The sequence below is a fragment of the Tachysurus vachellii genome, chromosome 2, assembly GCF_030014155.1.
Source record: "Tachysurus vachellii isolate PV-2020 chromosome 2, HZAU_Pvac_v1, whole genome shotgun sequence".
Classification (NCBI taxonomy): Eukaryota; Metazoa; Chordata; class Actinopteri; order Siluriformes; family Bagridae; genus Tachysurus; species Tachysurus vachellii.
Genome location: NC_083461.1, coordinates 24659409 through 24678590, shown reverse-complemented (window position 1 = coordinate 24678590; position 19182 = coordinate 24659409). Strand labels below are relative to the sequence as shown.

The 19182-nt window shown below is 37.6% G+C and overlaps 1 protein-coding gene across 3 annotated transcripts in view; it reads right to left on the bottom strand.

Moving 5' to 3' along the window:
* prkg1b (protein kinase cGMP-dependent 1b) overlaps positions 1–19182 on the bottom strand; it is a 127016-nt gene that overhangs the window by 39990 nt on the left and 67844 nt on the right. The gene's annotated exons all lie outside the window — the stretch shown is intronic.

Genomic DNA, 19182 nt, shown 5'->3' with positions numbered 1-19182 from the left:
AATACATTTCCCTTATAGAACTTTGCCTCAGGCGATTATATAATGCTACTTAAAAACTCATTCCATCGGAATAATTCTTCAAAGCCGAGTTATGCTCATGCTGGTGATGCTGAGTGGAGTTAACTTTATCTGCCTCACAATAATCCAAAGTCAGATTCTCGCTCACAGCCGAACTGTCATAATTTCTGCCGTAAATCTCTCCGCGGTCTGGAATGTTAGCAGAGCCCAAAGAATTTTGGTAAATTTATCTGGTGTGCCAATGACATGAAATAGCTGTTTATAAAGCTGTAGCTTTGTTCTGAGGCTTTTTTTTTATTAAGCAACGCTTAAATGCAGTAATCAAAATACAATTTTAGACGTGCAGAGTGAAAAACACAGCGCCAAATGTCTAGATCTAGTGTATTTATCAACCTGCTCTCACATGCTGTAGACTATAAACTGTATGATCTTCGTTTTTTTAGATATAGTTACTTTTATCCATCTTGTAATTGTTCAATTGTTCATCTTTAAATATGATCGGCGAGAAACAAAAACAAAAAAACATGCAGTTGTTTTGATGCTAATCTTTTTTTTTCTTTTTTTTTTTGTCAAAGTGGGTTTCAGGGTGACGACGTGTGACGAGCCGGACAGATGGTTGAACGGGAATCTGGATGTAGATTTACGTCTGTAGCAATAATGTTCAACCCAGAGGCAAGAGTGACTAGGAAAAACGCAGAAAACATGAGGAAGAAGAAGAAAAAGAAGAAGAAGCCTTGCAGCCCTCTTCTAAGCTGCTGGATAGTGGGCATATACAGTATCAGGCACAGAGGGAAAATAAAATAAAAACATTTTCCATGTGCTGAAAGGATTTAGAGTGTTTGCTTCAATTGTTGTAAAGTCTCAGCCTGAGCTCAGGACTGTCTTTACGATCACAGCAGCAAGTTGAATTCTAGTATCAAGGTGAAATTATGTACTGAAAGCAGAAAGGGTTTTCTTTTCTCTGTTTAGTATTTAGGACCCAATGTTGCTGTCAAATGCCAAACCAGATGCGAAGTATGTCGGCGGATTAAACCGAGCAGGAGAGAATATGTTGTAGCTGAGATGATCAATAGATGGAAAAAAAATCTGTAGATCTTCAACTCTATTATTCTAAACACTGAAGTGAAAAGGTAGCTGAAGGTAACACACTGGACCAAAGCTATAGAGGTATATGAGAATGGATCAGTTTTTATTTTAATCTGTGTTTCTTTTTATTTATTCTCCCTCTAGTCTGATTAGTGATCTGACGTTATGGTGTAGTTTTGGATACCGGAATAAACACCCCTAACGGCTGACCTGCGTAATAGATGAGAGTGCTATAGGTGTAGAAAAGTGGAGGAAGCAACCGTCTGAAGAAGGATTTTCCTTTCTGATACAAGGCAATAATTGTGTTCAGTGAATCAAATAAACACATCCTTCATCCTTCATGATCCTATCAAGCTTCAAGTCGACCACGAACTGATATTGTTTCAAAAGTTAGACACTGAGCACTGCAAGTGCCCCATAAATGACCAAGATTGATGGTTTTTTTTTATCTCTCTATCAGATGGTCAGGTCAGTGGAGACTTCCTCTCATTCTGACTTTCTCACGAGTCTCCTCAGCAGCTTCCCTGTACTCAGACACTCACTCTTAACAAAACTGAGTACAGAAGTTATCAGCCTTGTTTTATCTCAGCAGCTGAGATAACCAAAGTCTAAAAAGACAATTACTGATGAGGCTGTCCAAACACCAACTGGTGAATCATCTGACTTCAGGGTTTTTCTCCAACACAAAATACACACTTCACTTAGGAACACCATTCATTCGATTATCCAACAATCATGTGGTAGCAGCACAATGTGTATACTCATGTGGACACAGGGCTTAAGTCAATGTTCATTCTGACCATGGAATGTTGGTGCCAGACAAGCTGGTATGAATATTTCAGTAATCTCCTAAGATTTTCTGACACAGTAATTATTATTATTATTCTTATTACAACTATTCTCTTAGTGAAATGTCTTGATGGAAGAGATCATCTACATCAGACTTGTCTGAAGAGAAAGGCTACAGTAACTCTTTACGACCGTGATGAACTAAAAGACATCTCAAAATCAGGTAGATGTGCGACAGGAGCAGAAATCCATATTGTGTTCTACTCCTATCGACAAAGAACAGGAATCTGAGACGTCACTGAGCACAAACTTACTGAAATGAGACAGTTTGAGAAAGAATGGAACAAAAAATCACCAGAGAAGTCTAATGGACTCCATGAGGAACGTTAGAGAAAGAAAAAACACTCAACAGCAACATAGATCCATCACCTACTTACAGTAACAGTAAAGATTATTTTTATCTTTCTTTTCATGCCAAACCTAATTTGAGTGTTTTTCTTACAATAAAGTGCTTTTTTGGTCTCATCTGTCTATAGAAACTGGTTCCAGTGCTGGTGCTTTGATTTATAAAGCTCAACATGCTGATGACTTATTTTTCATTTACACACAATCTCTAATCATCCCATTCCTATTCTTCTTGCTGACGAATTATTAAGGGAACTTGGCCCGTGTATCACCTCATATTTATACCCCAGTATAAAAGGAAGATACACCTGAGAGAAATATAAATGAGAACATGCTTCTGTGAAGGATCCTAAGCGGGTGCCAATAATTGTGGTGTGTGATTCTTAAAAAAAAATCTATATTTGTTGATAGGATATTTGTTGATAGGACAGATTTTCAGTGTAAGATCAATTTTTTACACATCTTTACTAAGGGTTCACATAACTCTGTAACTCACTATATATTCTGCTGTATTAATAAATAACATTATTGACAGGTGAAGTAAAGAACACTGATTACCTCGTTATAATTTATATTCACAGCATTTGTCAGACATACTTTATCCAAAGCAACTCACATTTTTTATCTCATTTTATACAATCAAGGGACTGAGGATTAAGTGGCCCAGTGGCTCGGCCATGGCAGCTTGGTGGACCCGGGATTCAAACTCACGTCATTCCAATCCACAATCCAACACCTTAACCACTAGGCTACCACACCACCAATGACCAATGGCACCAGTCAAATTCTAGAACATTTTAAGCAGTAAGTAAACAGTCATTTCTCAAAGTTGATGTGTTGTAAGAGGAAAAATTGGCAAGCGTGAATATCTGAGTGACTTTGACAAGGACCAAATAGTGATTGCTGGGTCAGAGCATCTCAAAAACAGCAGGTCTTTTGGGATATACAGATTATTCCCCATATACAATGGTTAGTACCAAAAGATGTCCAAGGAAGAAAAACTCCTGACCCCATAATAGGGTCACGATTTCTTTAGGCTCTCTGTGGTTAAAAGTGTTAGACTACTGATCGGAAGGTCATGAGTTTGAGTCCCAGGTCCACCAAGCTGTCACTGCTGGGCACCTGATTGCAATTGTGGCAAGGCTCATTGCTCAGTTGTACAAATTGAAATTGAAAGTCACTCTGGTAAAAGGGTCTGCTAAATGCTGTAAATGTTAAGGGTCAAGTAAATGGGGAGTGAAACCTGGGAGGTCTGGTCCAATCCCACAGTAGTATTAACCATTGTTGGAAATGCTAGCTATGATAGAAAGGTTTCAGAACACACAGTGCATCAGCGCTAACTGTGTTTTCAGAACACATGACGGACCTACACAATATTAGGCATGTGGTTTTAATGCTATGGCTGATCAGTGTATAATATATATATATATATATATATATATATATATATATATATATATATATATATATATACATATATTCTATACAGTCTGAGACATTTAGACAGGCAATTAGAGAGGCACTGGAGCCCGGCGAGATGGAATAACACACTCACTCCGCAACACGCTTATTTTTTTTTGCTGTTGTGATCACTGACAGCAGCAGTGACAGCAAAAGCATCTCCTTCAATGGGCCTGAACTAATGACTATCATTCTCTTGTATGGAGAAGTGGAGCAAAAGCGCAAGGAAGGCGAAAACCTGGACAATCTCTCTATTATATTTACTAGAGGCTGAATCTAGGTTAGTACAGAAAGAACCCAAGTGAACTGGTCAGCTGTGAAAGAACGATCTAAACACTATTGTTTTTTCCATTGATTTGTACAATGTAGAAATTTCTGAAACTATTTCAATACCCGTCAATTACTTTATATTGTGTTTTAATTTATCCCTCTTTAATAAGGAAAGGTTTAGATTAGAATGAATTTCAGCATGTGAAAGGCTAGCATGGATGTGGTCATTTAAAGGTCACACTGATGTGGACATGACAAGACAAGTGTCTTCGTGATTAGAGACAGGAATACACGTGCGATATTGGCATCAACAGGAGCACAAACCAATAAGACAACCATCTGAAATATCAATTTTGAAAGGTACATTTTTTTTTTATTATAATTGTTATAATTTAATCAGGAACATGTTCATGATGTAAGTGTTTGAATTAAGTAAATTCAATGAGTTATTTTTGGCGAGTTAGCTAATTAAAAGCAGTAGCCAGAGGCCATAAAAAATGGTATGTTCAGTATTGAATGGCTTTGTCATGTCCCACTTCACAGTGGTGTTTAATGGCTCATATGAAAGTAGACACTCAGGGTTTTAAGAGTTTGTTGTTTTCTAAGTCATTCATTCATAGAAAAGAAATAAAAAAAACAACAAAAAATTATTTAATCTATCTTCAAAGTAAACGGTGATATCAAACCCAATTCTGCTCTCTGAGAAGTGCTTGTTCATTAAAAATTGAAGGTGTTAACATCAAACACTAGAATTCTCTGTAAGGTTACTTGAACAGAGATAAAAAAAAAGTCTCATACTGAAAGCCAATTAAAGAGCTTGAATAATTTATCAGATTTGCGGCGATAAAATAATTCATTTGTTTATACTCACTGAAAGGTCTGATAAGCCGATTTCCAAAAAGGTTGTTGTATGGAAACATATTGTATCAGAATTTTTCATTTTGTCCAATTTTATACTGCTAATATTTATGTATCCCAAGCCTTAATGTTACATAGTGAAGCAAAAGGAAAACGTGAAGGAAAACCTTTTGGAAACACTTCCCCAGTTAACATGAATGGAGTAAGCAGCTCCAAGGTTGTGTTAAAGGCAGGGTCTCCGATTTTTGAGAAATGCTTCGGAAAACCGAGTCGGGCCGAAAAATAAACAAAAAAACAAAACTAACGTGTAGCCAATGAGCAGAAAGGGGCGGGTCTTGTCAATATGCGGCAGAGAGAGTGTTCAGTGTGCATGTGTGACATTAGCAGGAAGCGGTTTTAACATTGACATGGAGGATAAAAACAAAGAAAGAAAGCGAAGAAAAGCTTATGATAATCAAGAAGTAGGACCCGTGTTAATATAGGATCAGCTTTCCAGCGCTGGAGAGAACTGAAAGAGCGGGAAGGCCTGTGATGGGACGCTGAGGTTGCTTTATTCCTTCTCGATAGGTGAGTAACATTGGTTTTGCTTTGTTACACAGAACTAATATATGCTGTCCTTTGCATGATTATCCTTGTGTGTCATTTTTGCTTGTTTGTTTATCTGCAATCGTATTGTTCTTCCCTTCAGCTATGATAAAGACACATTTCTTTCCAGTAGTTGCCTGGGTTACGTATGTACTCTATGTGTGGGTGGAGCTATCGATACAGGGGTGGGAACCATTTGGGTTAGGGGCGTGTTTGTTTCGGTGATTTTATATGTCAACATTGGCTTTCAAAAATCGGAGACACCACCTTTAAGGTTCTGCGAGGTTCTGTTTCTACAAAAAAAACACTCTAAAATGATTTTGAGTCTGTATTCAATGCACCCAGTGCCAAATTTCCCTGCCAAATATCCGCTCAGGTCTTGATCATTTATTTTCCCTAGCTCCTGAAGGTAGCGACAAATCCCAAAGCTATCAGAAATCAATTACTGTGTTATTTTACTCTAGTGTTAATCTTCATCAGGATCCAAATATTCAGCCTTATGTAACAGAGTGTGGGAGAAGAGTCTGGATCTATATGTAGAACTATTCTTAGCAAAAGAACTAAAAGAACAGGAATAACAGAACATATGAGATACAAGAAAACAGAAGTTTAGGAAAAAAAAATAAAAAGATGAAAACAAAAAACACACATTCTTAAACAGACTGACCAAAACAAGGAACAGATGGAGTAGTGTGAGAGAGGGTTAACAAGGACAGGAAGCAATGACCAATTAAGGAATGTCGGAACCACCCAAAAGGGTACGAATGCTTGTGGAGACACAAAGATCTGAACTAGAACGAACTTAAGGAAATCATTAAAATTTTATTAAGCCAACAATGTGACACATGGCATCTGTCTGTACTCAAGCTAATAACTGAGAGAAGGTTCATGCAGATTTTCTGAAAGTAAAACATTGAAACAGCATGTTGGAGTTTGTTCAGAATTGTCCCCATGTTGCTTAGTGTTCAGTTTCTAAATGTTTTTAATTCAAATATAAAAACTGACATTATTATCAAAATCTTTTGTTGATAATGAATAAATGAAAGTTTTTTAATTATAAAGGCCATTTTTCTATTGTTTGAGGGATTGTTTTGAATTGTGTGACCTTTTTGATTTTGCATTTTTATGCAAAACTCATTAACTTTAAGTATCATTTGTTGCTTTCTGAAACTTTATAAAGTTTATAGTTTCATATGTCATTTTGTTACCAGTCAAAGGTTTTCCCACCTACTTGGGGCAGTTGTGGCTCAACTGGTTAAGGCTCTGGGTTGTTGATCGGAGTATCGGGGTTCAAGGCCCAGCACAGCCAAGCTGCCACTGCTGGGCCCTTAAGCAAGGCCCTCAACCCTCCCTGCTCCAGGGGTGCTATATCATAGCTACCCCTGCACTCTGACCCCAACCTCCTCAGTTGGGGTAGATGAAAAAAAAGAATTCCACTGTGCTGTAATGTATACGTGGCAATAATAAAGGCTTCTATGCCCCGTACTACTTTACCTCAACTAGGTTTAATGGAGTTTGTAGTGTAGATAGTCATTTGATCATTTTTAAAGGCAAAGGCTACTTGCTTAGAACTTGCAGTCGTTGAGAAATTTAATTACATTCCTGACCTGGAAATAAAAACACTTTTCCACCAGAAAAAAAATCCACCAGAACTGTTTTCTCAACTACAATTTACAGCCAACTACTGATCGATTTCTATCAGTGGATTTCAGACTAATCCACCATCTTTACCCTATAATGCATACAGAGCATGACACCAGAGAGTTAAATAACGCAGACTACCAAACTGTCCACACAATCATCACAGCTATAATGAATCTGAACTCCCAAATGGTGAATATGATTACTAACACTATATGGTATATGGTAGATGCTCACGATCATCATGAGCACCGATGCAGGCTAATAAATATTCGACACTCATCATAAATCCAGGATATCATCTCAGATCTGCTATCAAACAGGTAACTGGAACGCCACTTCAATCAAAGCAATTCGCGGCACGAAAAAAAAAAAAAAAGGGCCACAGAGTAGAGAGAGCCATCGGTCAACTTAAATTAAGATTCATTCCATTATTGATTGGAGTCTCTTAATGTTATTCATGGCAAAGTAAAACAAATTAGTGACAGACCCTTTAGCACAGAGATTGCTTTTCTGTCATCGGAATTAGATGAGACGTGAGATAAAGAAGGAGTAAATTCTGTCAATCATCGGAACAGATTATAGTCATTCTACATTGTACATGTGTGAAGTGTACGAAGGAAATGAGCAGTGACAAAAAAAAAAAGAAAGAAACTTTAACATTCATTGCTATATTTTTGTCTCTGCACAGAAGTGACTCCAAGCTTCGGGCTAGAATCTGCACGCTTAGTAAAATTTACTAACTATAATAAAAATATGTAAATTTAAACCGTGAAGGGTCTGAAAAACATCTCTTTTATATCAAGCATATTGTTGACGGTATATAATAGCAGGATTCGTTTAATAAGAAAAAATGAATCAAGCTGCTTTTGGGAGCTTATTCAAAGAGACCCTATTACTCAAAAATATCTAAAGTGCCTGCTTTATTATAGTCACTGCAATAGATGCGTCCAGTTTTCCAATTAAAGGGCAAACAGGAGACTGATGCACTTCAGGCAGATTAGAAATGTCCCTTGAGAGCAACTGCTCACTGTGCAGAGAAATTAGACTCCATGATTTGAGTTAAGAAAGATACTGAGTTAAAGATGATGATTCTCTGAAGGACTGATAACTGATACACTTCTTATATTATTAGTGACTTTAAGTCATTCGGCATCAGTTACACCGCAGCTGCGTCCCAAATGGCGTACTATAAACTACAGTACGTACTTACACTATGCACTATGTACTCATCTAGAGTATGATTTTTTATGAATTTTAAAAGGGTATGATTATCTTAGATGAAACACTAAGCAAAAGTTTTATTTTTTTACTAACTGGTAGTTTAAGCCGTTTCACAGTCGATCGCAAATGACGTCAAACGCATGTAATGCGATGTCGCTAGCTGTAGCAGAATTTGGTGAATTTTTTACACTACTAAATAAATCACACAACGATTATTTGCCTGGTATCCCCGCCCCTCTTCCACTATATAAGCAAAACCGTGCGCATTAAGCATTTAAAGTGTCCAACATTCTACACTTGTTTTTTTTTTTCTGATTTAATAAATGTATCATCCCGGTACTTGAAGTTCATAAGTATTGTAGGTGATTTGAGATGCACTTTCATACATTATGATGTCAAAGTGCTATAATAAAAAGAGAAATATTCAATAATGCGGCAGCAGTGTGAATGCATGACGAAACTGTGTACCAGTCGTCGAGAGTCTCCCGTGTCGGCACACTTGCATCATCTGCCATAGTTTCAGACCCACAGTACATGCTAATATATTGGTCTTTGGAAAACTGGAAAAATGTAACGAATGCCTGTGAGCTGAAACTCAAACTATTTCTGAACATTCGCAATAACTGGTAATGACAAGCAAAGCTATTCCAAGACTAGCACTAGCACGGCTTCTGTGGAGGAGTTTGTACTGTATATACAAATGTGTTCACACTAGAGGTCTTCATGGGTCCACTTAGATCCGAAAACCCGAGGTCCGACCCGAGACCTGAGCGGGTTCGGGTCTAAAAGTTTCACATGTGCCTCGGACACGGGTCGGGTATAATAACAGCGGCACCAGGTCTCGGGTAATTTAAAATGAATGTGTTTTTACCAAACGGACCCGAGAAGGCATGAACTACTGTATCTCGTGTGTGTTCATCTAGTCCTTTTCCAACCTCTCCTCTGTTTGCCAAGACCTTTCTTTTCTTTTTGAGTCACAGTGGCTTAGTTTAATCCGGGAGTCGAGGGTTTGTGTTCTCCCTGTGCTTTGGGGTTTCCTCTGTCAGTCCAAAGACATGTGCTGTAGGCTGATTGGTGTCTCTAAATTGTATCTGGACTGCTACAGAAAATGGATAGATGGAATTTCCTATTAACACAATTTTATTTTCTTTATGATATCCGTAATATACCTGCTTTTTGATTCTAGTTCCTCCTTTTCACTATGATAACAATATCAGAGCTCTGACATCTTATATATTTCTAGCATTTGGCAGACACCATTATCCAGAGCAAGATTTTTAACTCATTTCCTACAGCTGAAGGTTTAAGGGCTTGCTCGTTGGCCCAGCAGTGGCAGCTTGGTGGACCTTGGATTCACAACCTTATAATCAGTAGTCTGACACCTTATTAATCACTATGCTACCACATCCCAACACCTGTCTTTGTAACCATGCGAACAGTCTTCATGCTACTGCCAACAAGTTACGCAAAATTACCACAACATTTACATGAATCAGCACCATATGTGTTCACTGGGTGGATCGAGACACCAAATATGATCCGGTGCCTCAGGCTTCAGCCACAACAATACTTTATATCAGTTCAGTGCATCCTCAATTATTCGATTAATTATTTGTACTATAATTCCTATGAGTTACTGAGTGAATATGTGTGTATAACACACACACAAAATTGGAAATATGAACTTCTCCAAAGCTGTTTTGATGATCATATCCTCCCTCTTAAGGAGATGGTGCCAAAGTGAACCGCAGCGGCTTGGCAGCAGAGATGGATGTGCTTTCTTCACTAAACAGATATCTGAGAATTATATTTCATGCCAAGGCAAGCACTACATTTGGTGGACTTTCTGGATGTCAAAGTCAATTTGAAGTAAAGTAAATAAAAAGAAGAAAAAAATGTGTCTATGGGAACTGAAAAAAATGATTTTTTTTCTTTTCTTCAACTGACTTGAGTTACAGGGACAGAAGTTTGAAAGGGATTACCGATAAGGGCATTAGAATTAATGTATATTGAAGCTTTATCGTATTTTGGTCAGTAATATACTCTTAAATCTCTGCTGTAAGAAAACATATGCATATTTTTTTATACTACTTTTGCAAAATGGATCTGGTGAGGAAACAAAAACAGCAGACGTGCCTTCAGGAGGAGGTGTAAAACATCTCCACGTCCTCTCACTATACTAGGTCTTCGGTGGTGATTTGGTTTAGATGGATGGATTGGCGAGGCTGGTTACAGCTAAAATGACCATATAAGGGTTTTATTTGTACTAAATTATACGCTGCGTTTCAGGTCACAGGAACAGACAAATGTATTAATGAGTGTTCATCAGAGCAGAGCACATTTCTAAGAAACCTTTCCCGAAGAGATCCTAAATTGCTGTAAAATCTGCAGTGGAACGTTTCTCTAGACTGAGCTGCTGTGGCATTTACAGTATGTGGTAAAATATATAAGGATTTCTGCCTCCTGGAAAACAAATGTCCCTAATTCAAGCATCTCAGCTGTCAAGGAAGTCCTTAACTCTCTGTCTGTCCGTGCTAGACAGAGAAAAACAATGAAAAATCCAGAATTTTTGTGAATTCAGCATTAAATCCATTGGATATCATGAACATGTGAAATAAATGTCCGTTTGTCCTAATAGCTGGGTAAAGAAATAAAGGACGGTTTATAATTAGTCTGCGTTCTGTGTCAATAGCATTCAATATACCTCCATTCAATTGTCATTCAAGAAGAGAGATGATTAACCCTTTAACTCTGTTTGGTCTGGACTAGTTTTATATGAGGAGATGTAATTATTACTGAAAGAGCTGAGAGATTTCACTCCCATGGTGCCAGTATATTTGAGTGCTTGAATTTCCCAAGGGGGTTATGGTGGATTAGTGGTTACTCCTCCAAGTACTCCAGTTTCCATCCCCAGTCTCAAGACCTTTGTGGTAGGTTGATTGACATATCTGTAGTTATGATTGTGTTGGATTGGGACTGTGTCTGGGGTGTCCCCCAACCCAAGTCCCCTGGGATAGACTCCGGGTTTCCCATGGCCCTGTTAGTGTACTGGCAGCCCAGTATAGATTGCTGGTTTGCTGTTCCCCAGCCTGAGATGTGGGGGTGCTGGTGGACCAGCTTCACCAGCTAAATTTTACTTAGGGGCAGCATGACTATGCTCATCTACCAGTTATTTACCAGCACTAAACCAGCATAATCCAGCAGTTTATACTGGATTTTTCAGCAGGTATGCTAATGGTCAAAAACAACATGGACTCAGACTGTATATCTGGAAATCTTAACCTGTCATAGTATATCCCAACTCGTCATCATCAAAATTCCTGGTGATTAGTTTCATACGATTACATGACTCACCCACAAACAACGAGCGCTGTGAGAAGGTCTTTGTTTACTGATTGTGGTGTGGAGCTGGAACAGGAAAGAGACATTGTGTAGTTCTGGTGCTGCAAGGCATAACATGTCAGTGGTGTAAAGGGCAAGGTTACCCCTGCAGGGAGCATAACTGGTGCAAATTAAAACACATATGTGAACTTAGACCTTGGTGTGCATGAGAGAATTTGTAAAACAGACCCCACAGTGCCACATACTGTATGATGAATGGGTAAAGAATATGTCACTTCATTTAAGAATATGTCATTTCAACACAGACCTTTTGACCTGTTAGCATGTTATGAAACATAGCAAAGTATGCAAAAAAAAAAGTAAGGAAATATATCACAGCAAGGAATCTGAAAGAAAACAAATATCTACCTTTTTGAACTGGTGAATTAATTCCAATAATTAAATTAAATTTTGCTCTTTTTACCAGTAAATACAGTGAAGGCTTCATTGAAAAACTAGTCTGATGTCCAAAAGGACATTACGCCACAAGACTTTGGATAAACCGCAACCATGGCCAGTGGACAAGGAAATGAATGAATGAATGAATGAATGAATGAATGAATGAATGAATGATCGTGTCACGATTCTCCACCTTGTGCTCCATTGCAGCGTGTGCTCTTCTCCAAATGTGTTCTGTTTATGTTCCGCGTTGTTCTCTGTTTGTTTACTCTGCCATGTTTGTTTGTTTGTTTTCATTCATGTCTTGTCTCCGTCCCTGTCTTGTTACTGGTTGTTCCCTGATTGTGTCCTGATTGTTCTCACACTTTGTTTTCCCCTTTGATTACTCTGTGTATTTAAACCCTTGTGTGCCAAGCATCAGCATTTCCTTATGAACACTCGGTACCAAGCCTTGTTTCTAGTTTCCTTGTTACCTGTTTCAGGTCTAATTATTTGAACCTGCTTCTGCTTCCTGTCCTGTTCTCACCCTAAGATCACAAGGTCTCAACACCTCAGTTTGGGCAGTGGTGGTACAACTGGTTAAGGCTTAGGGATGTTGATCGGAGGATCGGGGTTCAAGGCCCAGCACTGCTGGACCCTTGAGCAAAGCCCTCAACCCTCCCTGCTCCAGGGGTGCTGTATCATAGCTGCCCCTGCACTCTGACCCCAACCTCCTCAGTTGGGGTATGTGAAGAAAAGAATTCCTCTGTAATGTATATGTGGCAATAATAAAGGCTTCTATGTCCCTGTTCTATTCTGTGACAAAATGAATGGACAGAGGGATGGATGAATGGATGAAAGAATAAACACTGTGATTTCAGCTGATGTATTGAACTTGTAGTACAAAACCCCTTATACAAAACAAGGTAATACATTTTTTTTTTCTCCAAAGCATCCCTAGTGTATTCAACTTCAAATGCAATAAAACTGGTAAGAATTAAGTATTTCTACTTTAGTTTTTCACAGTCTATATGATATGTACTGTAATAAAGTGCAGATCTCTTTGGATTTTCATGCACAACAGTCTCTAGAGTTCACACATGATGGTGTGAAGAAGAAAACATCCAACGAGCAGAAGTTTTGTGGGTGGAAAAGCCTTGTTGATGAGAGAGAGAGGTCAGAAGAGAATAGCCAGATGGGGTTTGAACTGATGAGTAGTCAATACAAACTCCAAGTACCACTCGTAACAACCATGCTAAGAAGAAATGCATGTCAGAAAGCACACTGTGTGGTGGAAGGGCTACAAGAGCAGAAGACCAGGGGTGCCAGATCCGGACAACTGAAGAAAAAAAACAAAACCATGCCATGTTTACAGTTCAAAACTAAGATCAAACCTTTTCCCATTCTGTGGTTTGATATGAACAGTAACCAATGCTCTTGAATGGTTTAATACATTACACTGTAATTACACAAAGGCAAACTGCAGATACGACAAAGTTTGTTGTGTTTTATTTGCAATGCAATCAGAATCAGACCTTTAAGGCTGTGTTCGGGGGAAAAAAATCATCCATGTCTCCCCATCCATGAGCGGTCACAGCATGTGAAGTGCACAGAGTACATCTGAGCACAAAGCTGAGAATTTCAATCACTCTCTAAAACACCTGCAGCAGCTACTTACTGATGATAACACGAGCAAAGCAGAATCGCATTCCTGGTGGTTTAGTTTGTAAAATAAATATAGAGAAACTGTTTACTGTACATGGTTATCTGTCTTTCTGCAGGTTTATCACCTGAGGAATACTACACTCAGTGTTCCACCTGCCTCCAGTAATGATTCAAGGTGTTTTCTCGGATGATATTTTCGTGTGTCGGTTTGCTACTAATTCTGCTAACATCTACAGTGTGGGCTTTTAAGTGCAGACTCATTTTTCAGGACAGACTGCTGTTGTGGTTTTGGTGCCAGTTCATGTCTGAGCTCGTGTTATTTTGTTACATTAGTGTTAATTCTTCCTGCAATAAGCTCAATTAAAACATGGCCTGCAATCACTGTTAAGGATGTTAATCATTCAAACAGAATGCAATGAAGCCAATCACTTTAATTCTCTCTCTCTCTCTCTCTCTCTCTCTCTCTCTCTCATTTCCTGTTTGTGCATACCTACTAAATAAACATCACTATGCAGGGACCACACTAATGGCTCCATTTGTAACTAATGTGCTGAAACTTAATTTATGGATGCATCTCTGAAATGCTTGGGGGATATTCCAAATTTTACTGAAGCGTATGCAGAGAGAACACAGGCCATTACGTCCTCTAACAGCAGGTGCTCTGTAATCATGGTCCACACTAGGTTGTCACCATGCAAAAATTTTAACTGTGATACCAATCCCAGTTGTGGTATCTAGCAGAGATGGGGGACTCGAGTCATACTGTATGACTTGACTGGAGTCAGACTTAAGCCGCAAATTTGAGACTTGAGACTTGCTTGACAAATATTTAAAAAAGACTCGACTTGACTTTGACTTCACATTCATGACTTGAGACTTACTTGTGACTTGCACATGTGTGACTTACTCCCACCTCTGGTATCTAGCCTAGGTACAGTAAGAAGCTATAAATTATACAACACGGGTTGACATATCAGCTGCCTGAGCGATCAGGACAAGTAGAAACCATAGTTCTTGTTGATTTTTCATTTGGTATGCGTTCACAAATTTCTGCTTGGGGATCACTGGTCCATCCGTCCATCATCCATCCATATACATTGCAAAAAAATGACATCTTAGCAAATAATATCTTAAATCTATCTACCATTTCTTATTTACATTTACATTTACATTTACAGCATTTGGCAGACGCCCTTATCCAGAGCGACGTACATAAGTGCTTAAATCTCTAACATTGAATACATTAATGCTGGATCACTAAGTTACATACTTAAGATACCATGAGTTTAAAACATTTAAGTTGTTCTACCATGAGTTTAAAACATTATTATACAATTACAATAAACCAAATCTAAGATTCATTCATTCATTCATCTTCTACCACTTATCCGGACATGGCACGGGGAGAACATGCAAACTCCACACACACAAGGCGGAGACGGGAATTGTACGCCCAACCCTGGAGGTGTGAGGCAAACATGCTAACCACTAAGCCACCGTGCCCCCCCAAATCTAAGATTATTAAACATATTTCTTATTTCTAGGCCTATTGGACTATTTCTAAGTTGTAAATTTTCTTTCTAAAAACTAATTCTTAACAGTAACAAAATAATCTGCCAATAGAATAAGAAAATAATAAAATATGGGTAGAAATAAGCTTAATAATCTTAGATTTGGTTTATTTAATTTTGTTGACACACTAACAAAGCCAAACAACAGGAAGTGTAACGCAAAGCCATCATGAGTCCTGTGTCAGTCCCTTCCAAAAAGCTTATGTTTAAACTTTAAATCCGCTTGTCCTATTGGCAGATTATTTGAATAGATTTACTGAGAAAAGCAAGTCATTTGGAAAATCTGAAAAGATGAAACAGCACAATAGCCATCGCTACACTCTAAAAAATGATTCATGGGGTTAATTTGTAAAACTTAAAATAAACATTTTCAGCATAAAAAAATTAAGTTTGTAATATGTACTTGTATTGGTGAGTTGATAACTCATTTTAATAAGTCTTTCAAAATTAAAATAAAGAATACTGTCTTAACTTAATTATATAAACACTTTTACCTTCACGTAACAACAGAAAAATATTAAGTTAGTGAAACTTGTATATTTAGTGAGCATCCTTTAAAAACTGAGTAAAGGCGGAATTTGCCCAGACTTGTTTTGCTGCCAGAGCAGGACTACTAGGAGCCGGAGAAACAGGAGAATCAAGGCTATATAGGTAAGTTAATATTTTTGCTTTGTTTTAATCTCAGCAGCTACCAACTGTATACACAAAAAATCGTTGATTTAAGTAAAGTTGGCGCATATTCACAGATTAGAGTTTCCCGAGTCAATAACTCCTGAGCTAAACGCTGTTACTACACAAATAACACCTCTTTTCCATCGTAGTAATGTAGAGAGGCAGCTACAACCGCGTTTTCCTCAAAATCAGCTTTAATCCGCGGTGGACAAAATACATATAAACTTAAATATGAAACAAAATGAATATGCGGCCAACTTTACTTAAGTAAATCGTTGTTGTCACACACTAAACTGAAAAGACCGTTTGACCTAAGCTAATTCATCGATTCTAAAGTTAATAGACGTTTAGCTAGCTAGTGTGTTCAAAATAAACTGATGTTAATTGACATCGAACATGTTTACAGGGTTCCCGCGGGGTCTTAAAAAGTCTTAAAAGCATTGAATTTATTAATTTGGAAATAATACCTTAAAAAATCTTCAAAAAGTCTTGAATTTTGATGTCTGGGTCTTAAAAATTGTGCTGTATGTAACTTCTCCATATTGTAATTTTCCTCAAAAGTTTCATTTGTCAACCACGATTATTTTGATTAAATGACGTAGTATAAAAGAGTGGCGGAACCAATAATTGAGAACGCAACGCAGCCCCGGGTCACCGTACAAAATACTGCGAACACGCAATGCCTTTAGTAAAGGAAGATCACGTGCTACGACACCACAGCCATAGACTATAACACAACACAACAAGCAAAGGAGAAGCGCGAGAAATCAATGAAAATCTCAGCATTCCACAGGAAATGTTGACTGACGCACGCAGTTATATTTTTAAAGTTTGTTTTTACGTTAGCTAGCTACCAATTTCATTCTGAGGTTATGGGGAAATGTAAATTTAATGAAGCGTGGCTGGATAAAAACTGTTTTCGTCATTGGTTAAAACCAGTGGACAACAACGTTTTTGAGGCGTTTTGCACCATATGCAAAAGAAGGATTCAGCTAGGTACAATGGGAATGAATGCATTAGAGTCTCATGCCAAGTCGTCCAGCACATAAACGCTCTCAATGGACAAAAACAAACTCCTTCCGTCGCCTGCGTGTTTCAACCAACTAATTTTAGCCAGCTATCTGCTAATGTGCCTGAAGTGGCAACAGGCGCTAATGTTAGCCAGCTTGCTGCTAGCGCTGCAGACCCTCCAGCTATGGCCGCAACTAGAGTGGATCTGCGCACAGCTTTCGGGTCCACACCAACTGTGTTTCTTAATTTAATTTAATTTATTGTTGAGTTCTGATTTTCGATGTTTATTGTTCAGGGGTCTCTCAGTTCCCCATATTACCAGCATGGAATAAGTAGCTAGCTCATGTTAAAAAAACAACTTAACATTGTTCGGCAAACTTTCTTGTGGTCTACTGAAATGTTTTTATTTTTCACACTGCTTGGCTTATCTTTTACCCATTCCACATTTGAAAAATAAATGAACACAAGTTCAAGGATTTTGTTTTTCTTTGCTGGTAGGGACGTGAAATAGGTATTAATTTTTTATTTAAATGGTCTTAAAAAGGTCTTAAAAAGATTTGAATTTAACTTGAAGAAACCTGTAGGAACCCTGTGTTTAGTGTCGTCCGAATTTAAAGTTTACACTGGGTTGATTAAGACTTACACATACATACACACACACATATACATACATACATATACATACATACATACATACATACATACATACATAGCTACATACAGTACATACATACAGACATACATACATACATACATACATACATACATAGCTACATACATACATACATACAGTACATACATACAGACATACATACATACATACAGACATACATACATACCTACATACATACCTACATACATACATACATAAACCTGTAACAAGTTAAATAGTTAAATAATAAGCAAGTAAATTTAAGCACAATACCTAACATGACAATTTGTGTGCACGCCATTTTTATCTGCTATGCTGATGCTTACGTTTTTACAGTTGATCCATCTTGTAACCTTGTAAACCTTGAGCTTTTTGTAAATTTGCCATTACAACATTTGAGTTTTTATTTTTCTTTCATATACAATCTGCTGCATTATGTTTGATGGTTAGGCAGCTGACACATTTCTTTAAGTTTGCAATTTTTGATGTGTAGTAAATTTAAACTCCTAAGATTTAACTCCTGTGTCCATTAATGTCCTGTTTCTTTACAGGATGCTTCTGTGGAAAGGAGGACAGAGACTGCTATACATTGCATAGTATACATAGAATATCTTGGAGAAAAGGAGGAAGATCTCTTTAAAGAGCACTTGGTATGTAAATCAGACACTTAGACTCAAATACATTGTATTTTGTCTTACTCATTTTTAAATATGACTTAAAACACTGACATTGATTTTGATCTACTTAGCATGATGAGGTGCTACAAATTTTGACCCAGCCAACGCCAGTATTATTTAGGGAACGGAAGTCCTGCAAGACCTGGATGTATCCAGAGCCTGTGCCCTGCTAATGGGGCTGATATATGCTCTCAACCTCAGCTACACAAAGGACCTAAAAAATACTTTTGAGGTGTTTCAGAAAATAATTCTTGAGCTGGATGGTCTGAAAGCTAGCCCGAAGGTAATGTCTTTAAACAATAAACTGTTGTATTCCTGAAATGTTTCATGTAAAAGTTTTGTTCCGCATACATGTACAGCAGCTGTAATTTTGACAATTTTTTAAATGAAGTTTACAGTGTTGTATTTGTTTGAGACTTTATGGGGGCTGTAGTTTATGTGATGAAGGTAAAATTTAATACTTTGCAATAATATAAAAAAGGAAGAAAATCTTTTGTTTCAGCTAGGTGGACCCAATAATCTGGCAATTGTGTCTGTTGTTGGAATTCATTTTTCACGTCCCCTGTGATTTATTATTAGTATTTTATTTTATTTTTTTCTGATATGTACCTACCAGGTTACTAAGAAAAATACTTGATTCTGTACTTGACTTTACTTGGAAAATACTTTAGTCCTGGGTAATTATCTTTTTGTCAAAGCATTGTTAAAACCTTTTTGTATATAAGTTGACATTGGTTTTATAATAAACCAGTTTCATCATAAAACTCGAATTGTTGTGTTATTTCTCCTGACTGAAGTGAAATAAGTTACTTATACTCAAAAAAATTAAGGTAACAAT